This window comes from Microtus ochrogaster, chromosome 7 (assembly GCF_000317375.1).
Source record: "Microtus ochrogaster isolate Prairie Vole_2 chromosome 7, MicOch1.0, whole genome shotgun sequence".
Taxonomy (NCBI): Eukaryota; Metazoa; Chordata; class Mammalia; order Rodentia; family Cricetidae; genus Microtus; species Microtus ochrogaster.
This window is the reverse complement of record NC_022014.1, coordinates 52,373,594-52,392,470: the sequence shown is the minus strand read 5'-3', so window position 1 is coordinate 52,392,470 and position 18,877 is coordinate 52,373,594. Positions and strand designations below refer to the sequence as shown.

General features: G+C 42.2%; 1 protein-coding gene across 2 annotated transcripts in view; it reads right to left on the bottom strand.

Moving 5' to 3' along the window:
* The window catches only part of Mrtfb (myocardin related transcription factor B), a 115,933-nt gene that overhangs the window by 75,876 nt on the left and 21,180 nt on the right, over window positions 1-18,877 (bottom strand). The gene's annotated exons all lie outside the window — the stretch shown is intronic.

The following is an 18,877-nucleotide window of genomic DNA, read 5'->3' as shown; positions in this document are numbered from 1 at the left end:
ATATATATATATATATATATATATATCTAAAAGCCTCTAAAGGAAGCACATTTCTAAGAGAAAACGCAGATATATTTTAGTTACATACGCAGCATGGCCCTTTGTGGACTGAAGAAAGGTTTACATTTTGTGCCCAGAAGCGTCTCTTCCTCCTTACACAGAAGGGTCTGGAGGAAGCACCCTATCCTCTGCCCCTGGTTCCAAGGCTAGCGTGCACTCCGTGCACACTGTCATGCAGAGATCGCCATCTGCCCTTCTCCCCATCTCTGGAGGACAGGATTACACAACACGACAAGCTTTTGCCAACTGAGACTCCTTGTGCAGTAAAAGAAGCCGCCCGGGGCAGTCTAAAAACCTCAGCACACACGGAGGCGTCCATCACACTGAGCACAGCCCTCAAGTAAATCTTCTGCTACTGTCCCGTCCCTGGACCCATTTTCCAGATAAAATATTCCTGTCCTTCCAAATGAGTAACAAGGAGTTACTGCTGTTTAGTTGGGCTTACTGGTGTTTTGTACATATGATTACATGCTACCCCAGGAGTTCAGCTGACCTCTACGGTGACAGGAATGCCACAGAAATTGATGGATCAAGGCCAGGCTCATAAGCAGGCTTGGAATTGAACCAAACTTGAAGTTATCCAAAGCCAAAAGTCTTTTTTACCGCACTGCACACTGCCTGTTTTCTTCTAGAATAGTCCCTAGTTCTACGCTTTAGCTAGAGACAGCTTTAAAAGCAGAACTCATCCTCCCTCTCTGCTCTTGGTGAGAGATCACAATACACTGATTTATAAAAGCATTTTAACTTTTTATGAAGCAGCACAACTTTGTTTAGTGCCCACTATGTGGCAAGTATAAGTGATTTATTTGTTTGCTTATTTATCAATCAGTTAGCCCATTGGTATTCTTATGAATTCAATATTACCAACCCAATTTACAGAGGAGAAAACTGAGGCCTAGGAAAATCAAATACTTTGTTAAAGACAGCCTATCTCACAAGCAGAAGTCAAGACTCCCATATAATAAGCTCGGCTCTAGGGCTTACATTTTATAGTACTCTGCACAAAGAACACTGAAGACAATGGCCAGACACGTGCTTTCCTAGGGGGCTGCGCAAATGTTTTCAGTCTGTAGGTTCAAAAACTGAGCATATTTCAAGCTGTGTTCACCACTTTAAAATGTAAAACACTGTAAAAGGCTCTTTGAAGGATCCTCTGCAGCCACACTGTCTCTGTGCAAGTATCAACACTCCAACACCCCGACAATGTCCACTGCAGGGTTATGCTAACGTCTCAGAAAACAATTTTTCTAGTAATGGGTGCAATCTAAAAATTTTGTTTTGCTATTTCTCAAAACATCTGAAATAGTTTCAAATTCACAGAGCACTTCCCCAAACTCTCTGTGATCATTTCTGATACAATACCTCATTAAGAATGCTGGTGTGCAAGTTCCTAGGGGTCAGACATGGCTCAGAGGTTGAGAGCATTGGCTGCTCTTCCAGAGGTCCTGAGTTCAATTCCCAGCACCCACATGGTGGCTCACAACCGTCTATAATGAGATCTGGTGCTCTTCTGGCATGCAGACACGCAGACAGAACATTGTACACATAATAAATAAAGAAAAGAAAAGCATGCTGGTGTGTATGTTCCTAGACACAGTACACCTTCTGACTGAATCACAGCATAAGGACCAGTACTGAGAGATCAAGGCTGATCAATCCACAAACCCCATCCAAGTTCAAAACTATCCAGATAGCAAAGGGTCCAGAGCAGGGCCCCACGTGACTCAGCTATTAAGTCTCTTCAGGTGTCCTCAGTCTGGAGCAGTCCCTTGGTCTCTCTTTTCTCTGGCTGAATTGTAAGGGCCACAGGTACTCACAGAAGAGCCTGAGGTTTGGGTTTGGGTGCTGTGTCACTGAGATGAGACTGGGGTGATGCAGTGTGGCAAGGAAGATCATTCTATCTGTACTTACAGTGTATGTCCTGATAACTGATTTTAAACAAAACATACTCTTAAGTCCTAAGTGCAGGGCACCACAGTGGCACAGCACCATGGCGTGTCATCACTCCTGGTAATCCTGGGCTGACTGCAAGTGGCGGGGCTCGGCCGCTGCCTAACTCTGTACAAGAGAACTGGACCACGTATCTCAGGAAAAGACAAAAATTCAAAGCATGCTTTCTACTCTCTATGTGTGGCTCTTACACTGTGTACATCTGGAAACTCATACGTAGAATCATAAATTGGTGACCGTCTATATGAGAGGTATATCCAACAGTAAGAAAATGAACAGCAAGCATATATTACCATTTATAGCGTCTCATGGCTTCCTGCTTTGTTCCAGAGGCTGCACCTGTGACTGTCATCTGTTTGGTGATAGGACTGTCTCTATTTGACCAGGACTTCTAGTTTGGGATTGTCCTCTGGTAAGTTTCAGGTCCACCTTGTCCTTCTGTCCCCTTTGGGAACTAGGGTCTGAATGTTTGGTGTGGTCACTCTTCCAGGACTTCTCTGTGCACAGAGCTAGGATGTGCTGCATGTGTTTATATGTAACACACACACATTCACATCTCTCTATATTAAGAGATATCAAATACATCTATATTCAGATATCTATCTATCTATCTATCTATCTATCTATCTATCTATCTATCTATCTATCTATCTATCTGTATTTATTTATAAACAGTGAAGAACACAAATTCACCCCAACATTTCTAATGTCCAGCCCAACACCTAAGGTTCATGCTTGTTTTCTCATTTCTACATTCACAACTCTCTTTTCCCTCTGCCCTCTAGAGTCGGTACAACCCATCACTACCCACAGTCAGTGCTGTAGCTTTGCCCTGCACAGGGGATATCTCAACCTGATTCACTACCCAGTGTCTCAGGGCAGCTACCTTGCTAGGACCTCACACTAATCTTTGGATTGAACAGAGAGTAGAAAGAGCCTTGCTTTATTTTAGCAGGGAAGTCTGCACTGTCACAGGAACTGCTCTGAAAAGGATTTGCTCTTCTTCCTGCCTCATGCACTATACACTTTCAATTGTCAATTGGTGCTACTGTCACGAGTAGCTTCAAATGACATGCTATGTGATTAAAGTTACTTCTATTTAAGAAAAATTTGTCTTACCAGTGTTTGTGTGTATGTATGCTCAAAAGAGCACTTTAGCCCTAAAAGAGGCTGCCATAAATCAAGTCAATTTCCCCAGCACATTAAATAAGTACAGATATTTAATAAGCACGAGAAAAAACTGTGTGGCTTAGAGTAGCAGCATTTCAAGAAAGGCTTCAGGAATCAAATACAAACAAACATGGCCCAAGGGACCCACACCAAAACCTGGCAGAACCAATGGAGGCCCACAGAACCACTGATAAAAAGATTCCTGCTGGGATGGCACTACACCCAGAGAGAATGGGATAGTCTACAGATGCAAACCCTTTGAAAGCTGCAACATGGAGAGGCTGCTGGGATTCTGATGGGAGATGGAGAGGCCTTGGCTTTTTGCTCTCTGGAGAAAGGTGAACTCAATGGCTTCCTGCACACTGGACACACAGAATTCAGTGGAGGATACACTTTGAATTTTCTTCTAAGGGAACCATGTTTCTACAACAACAAATTTTCGGTTCTTATTTTCTTCCCTTTTAACACAACGAACACTACTCTGAAATATGAAACCATAAGGCCATTACTAAATAGATAGGGTAATGTCCAATGGTGAGTTTGAATTTTTTTAAGGAAATTAAAATAGTGCTATCATTGAAATATAATCTTAAAGTCTTTATCCTTATCATTTAAATGATACATTTTTGTCAAGGATAGTGGTGCATTCCTGTAATCCCAGCACTTGGAAAACTCAAACAGGAGGATAGCAATGAGTTTCAGTCCAGCCTGGGCTACAAAGTGAGACCTATTCTAAAAACAAAAACAAAACTTCTCTTCAGAGTGGTGGAGCAGGGTGAAGAATAGCGCATGGCCAAGGAATCCCCCACTATTCACTCTCAGCCTTATCTCTTTCATTACAGGGCTTTGCTCCATGGCAACACTGACTCGTTGTCTAATGTCATGTTAAATCTCTCTTCAAGTCGTCGTATCGTAATCAAGAGAGACAGAACACTCACGAATGCTCAAAGAAGCCATTCAAATCCTTTCCTTGTTTCTAAGCTTTGCAGTTACATAACACAGTGACTGGAAGATTCATAACTAGGAGCTCTCCTTGGATTTTCTTCCAGCCAGTCCTCTTGAGTTCTCAGAAGACACCACAGCCATAAAGAGATGGGAGAATGAAATGACTCAGGTTTGAAACGTCATACAAGATGTAAGAGATGACAGGAAGGTGAAGAGGACCAAATTCCAGCAAAGATGGGATGGCCAGCTATAACATTATGATCAGTGATGCTGAGTGGCTGCCGGAATAGTAAGGAAGTCTGATAGTGGAGTTACCCTCTTCATCCCAATGACCCATGTCACAGCTGTTCTTTCCTAGTCATGTTTCAGGAATATGTAACATCACCAGGTTATGTAATATGAAAACAAACATGCACCTTGGACATACGCGTAAAGTGTAGTGTTTGTACTCGGACCGTATGCATTTTCACGCATAAAGCAGTCTTTTTTTAAATCTAATTTATTTTAACTGTGTGTGTGTGTGTGTGTGTGTATGTGTATACATATGTGTGTACTCAGGTACCCAAAGAGGTCAGAAGAGGGCACTGGATCCCCTGGATCTGGAATTCCAGACTGAGTGCTGGTTGTTAAACCTGGGTGGATCCTCTGCAAAAGCAGCCAGTGCTCTTAACCACTGAGGCATCATTCCAGTCCTTTCATAAAAGGTTTAAATTGTGTTTTCATTTCTCAGACCTAGAAAAAAATTCTCTGTAGTGACATGGACAGCTATTTTGTAACCAAATAGGGGCAAATAGTAAAGAAATTTAATGACAGTCACACCTATAGAAGCAAAGTGACAGTCCCATCTGAGCTGGCACGGCAGGAAGCTTCAACGTAGGTCAGTTAGTACAACCTTGTCCTCATTCATGCTGTAGGTTTAAAAATCAGCATGAAGGAGCTTCTGTTTTGTATCCATATAAGTGCCACAAACCACAAGTTCACCCGTCACTCACGGTTACACATAACTCAGGAATATTACACCAGTAAGAATGAAATCAAGATCTATGTGTCACTTCAGCTTGGGAGCAGTGTACCATATGACTCTGGAGAGAGTGGTTTATAAGCCAAGGCATGGTCTGTGCAGTGCCATCCTAGAGAGTCACATAGGAGTCAAAGATAGAGATAGAAGGTGAAGCTGAAGAGCCCGAGGAGCCAAAATTGCCATCCCAACTCCAGAGAGAGCCATGGTGGCCCCCACAGGAATGCCTTCTCTTGTCCATGCTATTTGGAATCAGCAACACTGGGCCTCAGCACCTCACTGCTCTCAAGATCACACTGCACTAGCACCCCTCATCTTTCTAGTGAGAAACTGGGGGCCCTCAGTCTTTAGAGAGGCACTCTACTTCTTGATATCCAAAGTCTCCCTCGTAGGACAAATTCTGCCAGGAAAAATCCAGGCCCTCCTGCCTCCTTACATAATCTGATTGCTAACTCACTATACTTCTGACCTAAGCTCCTCTGTGCCCCCCTGAACACTGATTGTAATTTTTGAATAAATGTTTACAGTAATTTCTTTTGCATAAGGTATGGTTATATAAAAGGTATACACCTACCTTATTAAAACAAAATTTGTTTTATTTTTAATTGTATATATGTGCGTGCATCTGTGTATGTATACTAGAGTGCAATGCATGTGATAACCAGCAGGGTCATCCAATCTGCTGGATCAGCAGTTATAGGAGATGAACTGCTTGACGTGGGTTTTGAAAACTCAACTAGTATCCTCTGCAAGAACCATCTCTTCAACCCCCTACACTTAACTTTTGAAGAAAAGTTTCTTATAAGAACTTTACTGGAAGTTTCATTTATAAGAACCAAAAACTGTAAAGTCATTTATCCATAAATATACAAATAAATTTTGAAATATCCATACAAGAGAATATTACTCAGCAACAAAAAAATTATATCCAGCAACATAAAACAAAATAACCACACTCAATGAAATAAACAAATCCCAATATGTAATATGCATGGTTTGGTTTCTATTAAATTCTAGGAAATGCAAATTAATTAGCAGGAATAAAAGTCAGACTAGTGGTTGCTGTGGGACAATGGTCTTTTATCCTGTCACTTGTATTATTTTTAATAAAATGCCAATTGACCAGTAGCCAGGCGGGAAGTATAGGTGGAATGATGGCAACCAGGTAGGAAGTAAAGGCGAGGCAACAAGAATGCTGGGAAGAGGAAAGCTCAGTCTGCAGTTGTGACCCAGCCACAGAGGAAGCAAGATGTGACTGCCTCGCCGAAAAAGGTACCAAGCCACATGGCCAACATAGACAAGAATTATGGGCTAACTAATAATTAAGTTATAACAATTATTTAATAAGAAGAGCCTGACTTTCTCTTTTATCAGGTTCAGTGTGGTCGGATTTATATTGAGGTCTTTAATCTATTTGGACTTGAACTGAACAGAGAATTCTCAACAGAAAAGTTCAAATGGCCAAGAGACACTTAGCGATCAGGGAAATGCAAATCAAAACAACTTTGAGATACCATCTTACACCTGTCAGAATGGCTAAAATCAAAAACACCAATGATAGCCTTTGCTGGAGAGGATGTGGAGTAAGGGGAATACTCATCCATTGCTGGTGGGAATGCAAACTTGTGCAACCACTTTGGAAATCAGTGTGGCAGTTTCTCAGGAAATTCGAAATCAATCTACCTCAGGATCCAGCAATACTACTCTTGGGAATATACCCAAGAGATGCCCAATCATACTACAAAAGCATTTGTTCAACTATGTTCATAGCAGCATTATTTATAATTGCCAGATCCTGGAAACAACCTAGATGCCCCTCGATGGAAGAATGGATAAAGAAAGCATGGAACACATAGGCATCAGAGTATTACTCAGTGGTAAAAAACAATGACATCTTGAATTTTACATGCAAATGGATGAAAATAGAAAACACTATCCTGAGTGAGATATCCCAGACCCAAAAAGATGAATATGGTATGTACTCACTCATTTGTGGACTCTAGCCATAAACCAAGGACATTAAGCCTATAGTTCAGAAGCCCAGAGAAGCCAAATAACAAGGTGAACCCAAAGAAAAACATATATAGATCCTCCTGGAAATCGGAAGCAAACCAGATTGCCGGGCAAAAGTTGTGAGCATGGGGGTGGGGGTGAGGTTGGAGGAAGGGGAGATGGGGAGAGGGACGGGAGAAGGGAAGAACTGGCAAGAGCTTAGGGGAGTGGGAGGGTGGAGATGGAGGAAGGGCTGATATAGGAACAAGGAAGAAGATACCTACATTAAGGGATCCATTTTAGGGTTGGCAAGAGACTTGGCTATAAAGGGGATCCCAGGTGTCCACGAGGATGTCCCCAGCTATGTCCTTAGACAGCAGAGGAGAGGGTGCCTGAACTGTCCTTGGCCCACTATCACACTGATGATTATCTCAAATAATCACCATAGAATCTTCGTCTGGCCACAAATGGAGATAGAGACAGAGACCCTTATCAGAGCAACGGGCTGAGCTCCGAAGGTCCAGTTGGAAGGCAGGAGGGAGAAGATGAGCAAGGAAGTCAGGATGGTGAGGTGTTGGTCCACCAACAGAGACAATGTGCCTGTTCTAATGGGAGCTCACCAAATCCAGCTGGACCGGGTCTGAATGAGTATGTGATCAAACCAGACTCTCTGATTGTGGCTAACAATGTGGACTGACTGAGAAGCCATTGATAAAGGCACTGGGACTTGTTTTTATGGCATGTTCTGGCTTTTTGGGACCCTAGTCTATATGGATGCACAGTTCCCTAGGCCTGGATATAGGGGCGAGGGCCTTGGACTTCCCACAGGGCAGGATTCCCTGCCCTCTCTCAAGCAAGGAGGGAGAGGGAGTAGGTGGTGTGGGGGAGCGGGAGGGGATTGGGAGGAGGAAAGGAAGTGTAAATATTTGAATGGAAAAATAAATAAATAAATAAAAGAAGAGCCTGAGATACTGGGCCAATCAGTTTATAATTGATGTAGACCTCTGTGTGATTCTTTGGGACTGGGCTGGAGAAACCTCGGTCAACAAGTGCTTGCCTGAGGACCGCAGTGGGAAGAAGACTGAATGCACTGTACAAGGTTAGGAGGAAATTCTAAGTCCAATGAAGGTGTTGGCTATCTTATCTTGGTTGTGGTGATGATGGCACAGGGAGTATACACGCCTAAACTCCTCAACTCGAAACTTTAAACACTAGTAATTTACTACATGCCAATTGCATTTTGATAAATGTTTTTAAGAGACCCCACAATAGTATTTGTAGAAGAAAAGAGAAAAACGTTTTATGCAATTATGATAACCCTATCATGTGATAGGTCCTACTGTTTAGAAAGCTGAGCAAACCCAAACTGGTACACTTACTCATCTGTTAAAAAGGGCCCTTAACAGCAGCTGAGGGAGGCTTTCTCAGAGCAGGACTGAAGCACTGTGGGGACAGCAGGGCACTATAGATCAGGACACTGTGGGGCAGTGATCCAGACAGCAGAACACACAGATCACAGTAAGAACTGTTCCATGTAGGTAAAGGTGCTTGTTGTCTACTCTTGATACAAAAGGGAAGAAAGAGTGACTCCCAAGAGTTGCCCTGACACACCTATACATACACACGTACAAATGAGTGTTAAGGGCTATTTGTTATTCAACTAGAGTCATAAACGGCAGAAATATAATGGAGCAGAAAACATATCTGCAAAAGTAATGCCTGAAAATTCCCCTAACTCGAGGAAAAACATAAAGACGTAAGAAACCCACACATGGAGAGGGACAGACTTACACAGTAGTCAAGGCCACCAGAAGCATCAGAAGCACCACAGCCTGATACTCTCATGAGTTCCAGGCTAGCCCAGACTATACAGCGAGTTTGTCTCAAAAAAGTCAATGAAAACAAAGAGCAACAGCAAAAACATATTAGGCATCAACAATAGAAAAAAAGGGGGGGGGAATTCCTATACTAAGAAATGTATGAAGCGCTTGACTACATACAAGTTGGACTGAACAGAAAGGGAGTCTTCATACACAGACAACTGAGAATCATAAAGATCTCTAAGTTAGTCTACAGATTTATAAAAATACCAAGTAGTTTTTCAATAAAAACAGACAAGCTGACAGTTAAGTTTATATGGAAAAAATAAAAACACCCTAAGAGATGCAGAAAAACATATAAAAATAAAAGCCATGTAGTGGAGAGGGGCAAAAACAACTTTGGATTGGAGATAGCTTGACAATCAGACCACCAGCTGCTCTTGGGAGGACCTGGTTCTGCTCCTAGACCTTACACTGAAGCTCACAGCCCCCGCTAACTCCAGCTTCAGGGAAGCCAATGCTTGTGGCCCCTCATGGACAACTGCATTCACGTTCTCAGTGTGTCAGTACACGCATAGTTAAAAAATAACAAAATCTTAAAAGACAAACAACAATAACCTCAGAGGCTCACAGATCTAAATGAAGAAGAAAATTCAAGCTGTATGGTACTGTGAGTGAAGATCAAGGGTTTTCCAGGCCTTAGACATGAGAAAAGGTTTTCAAAGTTTGACTCAAGATACAAATGCAAAAGATGATTGACAGATTTTGTCCACATTAAAACAAAGCCCCAAAGTATCCCCAAAAAAGAATATTCACAATGCTTCAAAAATAAAAAAGTTCAAAAACCTGCCAGAGAAATGATCAGATCATTTATCCCCCACATATCAAGCATTTTGAAGTATTGTTAAAAGCAGGAAAAGACGTTCAGCCTTACTCATTAGCTTACTCATACAATCAGAGAAACTTAAAGTCATAGCAAAATATCAAATGATGCAGAAGTTCAGCATGCTTGGTTGCATAACCTATGGGAACTCGTTTTTCTGTTGGGTGGAATGTGAGCTAAGGTCCATCAGGAAGGACATGGGTCATCCACATATGAAAATTAAAATAAACAAATGCAAAGAACCCAATACACTGAAAAAAGAGCAGAGTCAGACACAACCCCTCTCAATGCAAGACTGCAATGTTATATGCTTTTGGGTACAAACAATAAGAATGTAAACAAATACCTACTCACTTAGCAGATATTTTAAAAAGTTTTATTGGAATATAAATAATATAGCGCAGAGCTTATATGTGTAAATGTTGATTTATTGTCACACTGTATGGACTAGCAGTACTAAGTCTCTTTTATGCATATTATAAAATTAAAAAAAAGGAGAAAGGATATTTGTTGGCTATGTTGACTAGTATCTGTCCACTTGATACAATCAATTTAGAGGGACCTGGAATGACTTAGTATCAACAGAGCAAAGGCCTCTATCAGACTGGCCTGTGGGCAGTGCACCCCAGGCAGGTGAGAGCACAGGCTGTATAAGGAAGCTGACTGAGCAAACCAGTAAACACCTGCATCAAATTCATATCTTGTTTTCCCCTGATGATGAACTGTAACCTGTAAACCAAACACTTTCCTCCCCAAAGCTGGTTTTCAACAGTGTTTTATCACAGCAACAAAAAGCAAACTCAGACACCGAGGGTAGAGAAGAAGTTTAGCAGTTTAACTGCTTGCTGCTCCTCTCTGAGTTTGATCCCCAGCACCCACACATGGCAGCTCTCACCCACCTGCAGCTGCAGTTCCAGGGAGTTAGACGGCCTCTTCTGTTCTCGGCAGGCGCTGCACTCGAACACACACTTACACTCAGACACGTACACAGGCATGTAATTTAAAAAGTAATAATAAATGGCCAACAATAGACAAAAATGAGATCCTGTAAGACTAAAATGGTGCACAGATAGTGAAACAATCAACAGGTGAAGAAGTCCAGAGTGTGAAGGAACCTCTGCCAGGTACACATCTGATAGAGGGCTAACAGAAATTACAGAGAACACGCAATTAAAAATGGACTAATGCTTTGGACAGAGATTCTCAAAAGGAGAAATAAAAATGGGTAATAAATATTACAAAAGTGTTCATTGTCCTTAGAAGTCAAGGAAACGCTGAGTAAAACAACTTTAAGATTTTAACTTACCACAGTCAGAACAACTGAAGAAAAATGTTGGCAAGGATGTGGGGAAAGGGGACCCTCATTCATTGTTGGTGGGACTGCAAACTGGTCCAGCTACTGTGGAAATCTGGAGAATTCTCAAAAAGCTAAAAACAGATCTGCCAGATGAGCAGCCCCAACAAGTGGACAACCTCCTCCTCAGATACTGGCTCTTCCGTACTGCCTGCTACTTTGTTCACAACAGCCAGGAAACAGAAACAAGCTAATGCCCTTCCCATGATGAACGAATAATGAAAACATAGTGCACATGCACACTGTAAATTCGCTCGCATCTGCTGGTAAATGGTTGGAATTAGAATTATTATACTGAGTGAGGGCCCAGAAGGACAAACATCGCATGCTCTTTCTCATCCACAGTTCCTAGCTTCACATCCTCAGATGTGAGCACATAGCCTGGGCTAAACACAGACAGATGTGGGTACACAGCCTGGACTAATCACAGACAGATGTGAGCATATAGCCTGAACTAACCACAGAAACTAGGAAAGTCGAAGGCCAGGCGAGGGGAGACAGAGCTCTGAAGAGGGAAGTAGCAGGACTCAGAATCTACAAAGGAGGAGATAAGAAGACGTCCCCCCCCCGGGGGGCTCTAATTAGAGAGGGGGGAAAAGAGGGCAATACAGAGGGAAAGGGTCAGAGGAGGCATAAATAACACTGAGAATGTTAGAAAGGGCTACCTAAAGATACATTTTATATCATACATACACACATGCATACATACATATAGTTTAGACAAAGTTATAGCACTAGGGTGATAAGGCTTTCCCCTGTAATAGGTAGGAGAGCCCTCCTTTCAAGTTGTTGTCAGGGAAGGCCAAGACCTCAAAACAACACAAACTATTATCATTGCCCTTGGCTGCCTCCCAGAATCTGAAGTTAAGTCCCTATTGCTACAGACATCATAGACTTTGAACAAAGGACTCTGAGGAACTGACCTAGACCTGCCCTGGAAGCCTCTGCTCTGAGAACTGGAAGGTGTGCACTAATCCTGCCCAGATGTGACATCTACAGCACAGCAACGTGCTCCTAAAGATGCAATAATGGCACTTAGATCTAGGATAAACCAACCGCTGTCTACTTGGACTTAAGGTCTGCACACCAGGAGAGAAGTCATGCCTAGTACTGTAAACCTAGACAACTACTCATGACTGGTGAGCCCATGGAACCCAGAGGAAAACCTGTTACTACTTCCTTCCCAAACTAGTATAATTTCTAATTACATTATAAATATTTACCTTTATGTCCTCAGATAAATACAGCTCTCACCCTTTATCAGAGAAGCTTCTTTTTGCAGAGGACAGGGAGCATTATAGAAATCCACAACTGGTAAAAATGCAGTGAGCCAGACTGTATATTGTCAATGCAGCCCATGCCTCTCTCTAAGGCTCAGGGAACATCTCAGAATAGACCATAGCGAGACTGTAAAAGCCAGAGGACTAGGAGGTCTACTATGACATACATGAGAGAAGCTACAGCCTCTCAATAATCAAGTTACCTAAACAAGACCCAATACCAGTTAACATGCCAATGTGATGGGGGAAATCTCACAACCCCACCCCACTCCACCCCCATGAATTGCTACAGGCAATTAATGACTACTGAGAGAGGGAGAATCAGTCTTTTCCAAGTGCCCGATTGGATGATTTACTAAGTGGTAAACCCTAAAATATTACACAGATGAGCAACAAGTTGTGTATGTACACACACACACATTTACATGCAACAGCAATAATTAATGAAAACAGAAGAGATGGAAGTAGAAGGAAGGCTTGGAGATGGAGAAGGGGAGCATGGGAAGGGGAGCAGGATATGATTATAGGAGGTAGAAGATAATAAAATATATTCTATATGTGTGAAACATAATGGAATCTATTATTTCATTCAATTAATAGATGTTAAAAATGAGAAAAATAAAATATTGAAAAGCTCTTTGATAATGGGAATCTGTTTCTGCCTATCAGAGAAGTGAGTTACAAACACCGAGGGGAGGCTAAGTGAAGCCCGAAATGCTAGGGCAGGATACCAGGGACCTTATTAGGCTGGCAGGGTTTAACGGTGTATGTGAGGTCTGACTCTCTCCTGCTCACTGAGAGCTCCAGAGCAGTGGAATGTAGCAGTAAACACACTGACTTCTCAATCTTGTCTACAAATATTCCACTAGCAGGAACAATTTAAAAAAAACAAACAAACAACAAAGGCTTATTTCAGGGTTGGTGCAGAGAAGTATAAATTGAACCAGGAGCATCTTCTCCAGAGAGCAAATAGGTGCTTGCACAGTGACAGGCCAGTTTGACAGAGCCGTTCTGACTAATTCAGATAATTTTAGCATTAAAACACATAATATCAACAGTTTATTCCTATATACTTTATACTAACAGTCCACAATTTCATGCTGAAATAAAGTATAAATGAAAGGATGGATGAAGAGATGGAAACCGAAGCTTGTACTTAAAGTAGGATGTCATTTAATCTATGCACAGAAATACAGAAACAGAAAACATCACTCTGAAGTTAATGACCAGTTCTTGCTCTAGGCAAGAACCACCAACAATGATAAGATATTCAGATAATGTATGGGAGAATTGTCTGTATTCTGTCAAGTATGTTTTAAATAAACACTAATTGGCCAGTAGCCAGGCAGGAAGTATAGGCGGGACAATCAGACAGGAAGTAGCGGCGGGACAATGAGAACAGGAATATTCTGGGAAGAAGGAAGTTCTTCCTGAGTCCTGTCCAGACACTGAAGCAGCAGGATGTGACCTACCCCACTGAAAAAGGTACTGAGCCATTTGGCTAACATAGATAAGAATAATGGGTTAATATAAGTTATAAGAGCTAATACTAAGCCTGAGCTAATAGGCCAATCAGCTTATAACTTATGGAAACCTCTGTGTGATTTTCTTTGGGACTTGCTGGCTGTGGGAACTGGGCAGGACAGAAACCCCCACAAGCAGGCCCTCATGTTATAAGATAGTGTCAAAATATTTCTCCACAGACATTATTATGAAAGTTTTAATGGAAAAATAGTAAAATTGCCAATATTAAACTCAAAGGTAACCTGGATTGGCTAAACAGATGCCATACCTTCCTGCCCAGTGAATAAAAAATAACTTCCCAGCATGGCAGAGTGCTGAAGAATACAGCCTGATCAAATTATTACCACTGAGTGTCAGGAGTCAAGTTCCAGCTAAAAATCATTTCACAAAAATAACTGGCCAATACCTTCAAAGACGTCACAGAAGACAAGAAATAAAGGAGAATAGACACCTGGCTCTGGAACATGGCCCTGGATCAGAGCACAAAACAAGAAAGACATATACTATTACTTCTTCTTCAACAAAGGCTACGACTGAATCAACTGGGGGACCCGAGAGGTGTCTGATGTTGGTTACCAGCAGTGAGTCAATGCCACACTCTCATTTTAACATTGTGGCTTCAGAACAGAGTACCTGTATTTTCAGTGAGCACATACTTGAGTGTCTAGCACTAAATATCACATCTGGAACCTACTTCCATGAGGTTCAGAAAGCAAGCCACATCTATGAATGTAAAGAACAATGGAATATAAGAGTGGGGATTCTTTGTACCACGTCTGTAACTTTCATATAATCACTTCAAAAACAAAGTTATAGAGCCAGGCCTGGTGACACATGCCTTCAGTTCCCACTACTTGGAAGGCTGAGGCAACAGGATCACTTAAACCCCAAGACTTCAAGGCCAACCCAGGTAATACAAGACTCACTCTCAAAACAAACAAAACACAGAGCTGAAACAATGACTGGGTAGAGAAGTGAACTGGCTACTCTTCCGGAGGACCTAGGTTTGATTCCCAGCACCCACATGAAGGTTCACAACTGCCTATAACTCTAGAAAAGTGATCACAAGTTCAGGTGTGACACAGAGGCAAAAGTTGCTTCTAAGGAGCTAGATTTACTCAGTCATTTAGTTGAACAAAGCAAAGTAAGAGTGTTTGGAGGACAGTAACTTGCAAACAGGAGCATGGGGGTGAGAAGGCTGGGATGGGAAAGGCAGAACACCTACAAAAAGGGGAAGTCTCAAAACTTGAGTAACTGTGGTTTGGAGCTGGTAGTTCACAAGATGTCAGTGCTGGGTGCAAGGAAGAATGAAGGAAGGCTGGAGAGCTGTGCAAAGCTCAGGCATGATGGGATCTGTAGTGGTTGTGTAGGGTATCCGATTTTTTGCTGAAGGAAAACTGAAATCATGGAAGCACTGTGGACAGAGTGGTGTATGTTTGGGAGGACACCCAGAAAGAATAGTGAAGGAAAACGCAGGGCGCAAGGCCTGAGGTCAGCAAGGACAGTACTTTTCTTGGTTCTTCCAATACCTATTTTTCTGGAGAAAATATGCACATCAGGAAGAACACTGCTGCTCCAGGCTGCGGAGGAGCAGCGCAAACAGTGGCAAAGAGGGAGAAGTGCTCTCCCAAAGCTTCTAGGTTACTCAGCCACAAGATTCATCTTCAGGGGCAGCCAGGACACAAATCAAGTAACTAAACCTTATTGTGAGATGAACTTCTGGCTTAGAGGAAGCTCCAAACAGGGACAAAAGACTCATACTAAAGACTGTTTCTAAGAACAAGAAGTACCATGTATCTGCCTTTCTTGCTCAGGAGGATGTGCTAATATCTCAAGCCAAACATCACTGCTAGGTTGTTGTTGTTTTTTTTTTTTTTTGTCCCCCTTAGTTCTCACCCAGAATCAACCCTGAGTCCAATAAAAATAAGTCTGCTCTGAGAAAGGAGGCACGCTTTATCAATCAACTTGGGAGTCAGTCAGACCTTGCTCACTCCGTACTTTCAGACCTGTAAGGTTCCAAATCTCTTGAACTGCAGTTCCTCTTAGTTCTTTACTTGAACTTTAAGGATGTAGATCCACGTTTACAGACTGCTAAGGAGGATGTCTGAGACAGTGAAGGAAATCTCCAGGCACAGGGCTATCAGTCAACAATGACAGGACTCTTCTTGGTCCTCCTAATACTTGCTTTTCTGGTGAAAATAACAAGAAAAAATGTAATGATATTTCATTTCGTTTTAATAAATAAAGCTTTCCTGAAGATCAGAGAGTAAAACAGTCGCTCTGGTCAGCCATATAGACCAGGCAGTAGTGACACACACCTTTAATCCCAGTAGCCACACTTTAAATTTGCCAAAGAAACCAGGCGGTAGTGGCTCATGCCTTTAATCCCAGTAGCAATAGAGAGGATTATAAAACAGGAGGAGACAACTCTCAGTCAGTCTCATTCTGAGATTCTTGGAGGCAGGATCGCCATTTCTCGGTGAGGTAGAGGTAACAGCCAGTGGCTGGCTGTTTTGCTTTTCTGACCTTCAGATTGAACCCTAATATCAGTCTCTGGGCTTTTATTAATAATGCTACAAATAGAGATAATGATTTCTTTTTAAAAGTGTAATGCTGGGGCTGAAGAGCTGGCTCGGCGGTTATGAATGTAGACTGCCCTTATGGAGGATTAAAGCTCCAGCTCCAGGGATCTGGTGGCCTCTCTGACCTCTATGGACACATTTATAAATGCATACATACATTTAAAAGGTCATGGTGCTTGGTGTGGTAGTACACGTCTACAAGGCAGCACTGCAGAGGTGGAGGGTCAGGACCTCACCCTCACTCAGTGGTCACTCTGCTCAGGGCTTGTTGTCTTTACATTGATTTATCTAGTGTGCACACGATGTCGTCTGGTCAGTTCTCTCTTCCCACCATGTATGTCCTGGGGACCGAATTCAGTTCCTCAGTGATTAAAGGTGCTTGTTGCCAAGCCTGAACTGGGATATACGCCTTAGTTCTGATGACTAAGGACAAACTACCCTTGCCCCTGTAGACATGAGCATCCCAAAGATGACATCCACTGTCAACTGTCTTAGCTATTTTTGTACTCCTGTAATGAGACACCATTACCAAGGAAACATACATAAGAAAAAGTTTATTGGGGGTTTACATTCCAGAGGGTTAGAGTCCATGACCATCATAGTGTGGAGCATGGCAGCAGGCAGGCATGGTGCTGGAGCAGTAGCTTAGAGTTTACATCTGAGCCACCAGCAAAAGGGGAAGAGGAGTGAGAGAGCACTGGGTTTTTGAAGCCTCAAAGTCCACCTCTGGTGACACACCTCATCAAACAAAGTCACATCTCCTAATCCTGTGGTTCTCAACCTTCCTAATTCTGTAATCCCTTAGTACAGTTCCTCGAGTTGTGGTGACCACAACTAGAAAATTACTTTTGTTGTAAAATTACTTTATAACTGCAATTTTGCTCTTATGAATCATAATGTAAATATATGTTTTCCAATGGTCTTAGGCAACTCCTGTGAAAGGGTTGTTTGACCCTACAAAGATCTGTGACCCACAGGTTGATAAATGCTGTCCTAAACCTTCCCCAACAGTTCAAATCCCTGGAGACAGTATTCAAACATGAGCCTGTTAGGGTTATTCAGTTTTAACCATCACATGAACTAACAGTCCAGGCACTTGTCCATAGGTTAGCCTGGCTTACAGGGATCTCTTACTTCCTGTAGAGTGGTCTTTTACTAAATCTATCCATTGAGATGCATTTCTTTTTAAAACTCTCAGTGATGTGCTGGTGCACAAGTGTCCATAACTTAAATACAGCTTAACTTACAAGTACCATTTAAAAATTTTCTGCCCATGCTGTCATGGAAATATGTCCCCCCAAAGCTTTGGTCTATCACAGTGATATGCTTATGTATGGGATGAGTGAAAGGTAGACGTCTTTCCTCTGGAGAGTTAGCAAATTGAGATCAGAGCACTGATTCCCCTAGGCACATTCTGGAATTGGCTCAGGTGGTTGAGTGTTATCTATCCCTAACTCCTCTATGCTGTTCCACTAGGAGACTGCTTCTCAATCTCAACTTCTGCAGCATAATATTAGGCCTCGGTGAGTCAATTCTTTGGCACTTTTATCCTCTTTATACCTGAATGGCAATTCTAGGCCTGAAGACACAATTCTAAATAATGTCCTCTGTAACCTACAAGAGTGGTTACAGAGTTTACAGGTTAAAGAGTGGAATCAACTGGGTGGTGGTGGTGCATACACCTTTAATCCTAGCACTCAGGAGGCAGAGACAGGCGGATCTCTGTGAGCGTAAGGCCAGCCTAGCATACAGAGCGAGTTCCAGGTCAAAACAGACTCCAAAGCTACAGAGAAACTCTGTTTTGAAAAAAACAAAACAAAACAAAAGAGTTGAATCAATGACACTCAGCTGAAAATGACCATTCTCTGTAGTTTCTAAATACTATTCCCTACTAAAGGAACCAGAGATTTGCAGAGGTACAGCTAACCCTAAAATTAGGTCAGTGAACATTTAAATGGTGATCCAAAGATGAACAGGAAAAGGTCAAAAGTACACAAAAGAAGAATACAGTTACAAAGGGAGTTTTATTATTCAAATTGAAACAAAATTTTCAACAAAAATGATGATGCTCATTGAGTAAAAGCACTTGCCACCAAGTCCATCGACCTGGAACTGATAGGGTGAAAAGAGAGAACTAATTTCAAAAGGCCTTCTGACCTCAACCCATGCATGCCCACACATCTACACATACACATGTGGAAACCAAAGGCTGTCTTCTGACCTCAACCCATGCATGCCCACACATCTACACATACACATGTGGAAACAAAAGGCTGCCTTCTGACCTCAACCCATGCAT